Source organism: Myotis davidii, unplaced genomic scaffold (genome assembly GCF_000327345.1).
Source record: "Myotis davidii unplaced genomic scaffold, ASM32734v1 scaffold514, whole genome shotgun sequence".
In the NCBI taxonomy this organism is placed as follows: domain Eukaryota; kingdom Metazoa; phylum Chordata; class Mammalia; order Chiroptera; family Vespertilionidae; genus Myotis; species Myotis davidii.
The window spans coordinates 1,715,835-1,717,702 of record NW_006286236.1 but is presented as its reverse complement, the minus strand read 5'-3'; positions in this window follow the sequence as shown (position 1 = coordinate 1,717,702).

Genomic DNA, 1,868 nt, shown 5'->3' with positions numbered 1-1,868 from the left:
AGGTGGGCGGGTGGGTGACCATAAGCCTGTGGCTCCTTTCAGAACAAGTGACTTCGCTCCTGCTCTCCAGGAACACAGTGGAGTTCTGGTCAGGCTCCCTAGAGCCAGGAGCTGGTGCTGGAGAAACAGAGACAATGGAGGCTGGAAAAAGGAAAGATACCGGCAAGGAAGCCATATATCTGGAAGGAAAGAAAACTCCAGAGCAAAGACACTGCATTCGTTTCTAGACCCTGACCACCCATCTTCTCCCTCATGCGCTGCCCAGCCCACCCAAGTAACTCCTTACTATTGTTAACATCTATCTGTTCAAAAGCAGCCACTAGGATTCTGAAACTTCCTCTTTGCAACAAAACTAAACTGTTGCAACTTGTTGCTACAATCGAGAGGGTAGGAGCCACAGCACAGCCTAAGTGGCCTGCCAGTAGCTTTTAGACATTTTGGAGACCACCCCACCCCACCTCACCCCCTGCTGCCCCACCTTCAGGTGCCTCTTGCCCATGGTCACCGAGGGGTCCGCTCCCTGTCGACATGAGCCTTGGGAGTCTATGCCCCCTCACTTCCTCCCAGCTGTCTTTTCTGGCCAAGGGCAGTACATGAACCACTCAGGGAGGGGCAGCTGGTTGAAGATCTTCCTCCAATGAGCCCAGAAAGATCTCCCAGGTCTATGTTCCTAAGCTTTCTCACCACAAATGACAAAGTGGTTTTACCTGTTTTCTGGCGACTCAAATTGGGCATCTGAGCTGCCGCTTTCTCCTGGGCTCACCTTTATCACAACCCACAACACCAGAGCGAAGTGGTGTTTCCCTGGGCCTAAAGCCCTGAGGGCAGGGCCTGTAATGTCTCATTCATCTACCTCCTAACCACCTAGACAGCGGTTCTCAACCTGGGGGTCGAACGACCCTTTCACAGGGGTCGCCTAAGACCATCGGAAAACACATATATAATTACATATTGTTTGTGTGATTAATCACTATGCTTTAGTTATGTTCAATTTGTAGCAATGAAAATACATCCTGCATATCAGATATTTACATTATGATTCATAACAGTGGCAAAATTACAGCCATGAAGCAGCAACGAAAATAATTTTATGGTTGGGGGGTCACCACAACATGAGGAACTGTATTAAAGGGTCGCGGCATTAGGAAGGTTGAGAACCACTGACCTAGCAGTTTCTGCCCTAGAACAAATGCTCAGGACCTATTTGCTGAATGAATGAATTTCCAAAACAGTCAATAAAACCCAATAAGCTTTCTGGCAATGTAACTAATGCTTCTTCTCCTCCGTTAAAATAATAATTGTGGCAATACGGTCAGAAAGCCCAGAAAGATGCAAACGGTGGATGGGGTGAGGGCAAATCTTCTCACCAGCTTTGCTAATATTGTTTGAGGTATACACAACACCCCCTTTTTTAAACTCTAAGGAGGGAACAATTATGTTTCTCTCAACACTCCATGATAAATCTCCCCCAAGTCCTCCAGCTGGAAACGGCATGCTGACCACACACCCAGAGGGCACAGGCAGAATTCCCAGCAGCCACTCAGGAGTTAAGGACCTGGGAGTGGAATCCTGCACTCCCACATTTCCCAGGAAATGGCCAGGGGAAAGGAGGCCTCAATGAGCCATCTGTAAGGACTGGGACAAAGGGCTGGGCCTAGAGCTCCAAAAAGAGGAAATCTTTTACCAGCCCAGTGACTCAGGGCCTTGGCAACCTGAATCACCCCTGAACAAAGCACCGCCAGGGTCTGAGCAACTGAACAAGGTCCCAGCCCTTCTTCCTGGATGTACTATGCCACGTCCCTAGCTTGCAATCAGCTCAGATGCCGCCTCCTCCAGGAAGCCTTCTGGGACCCTCCTGAGCCTCTCTC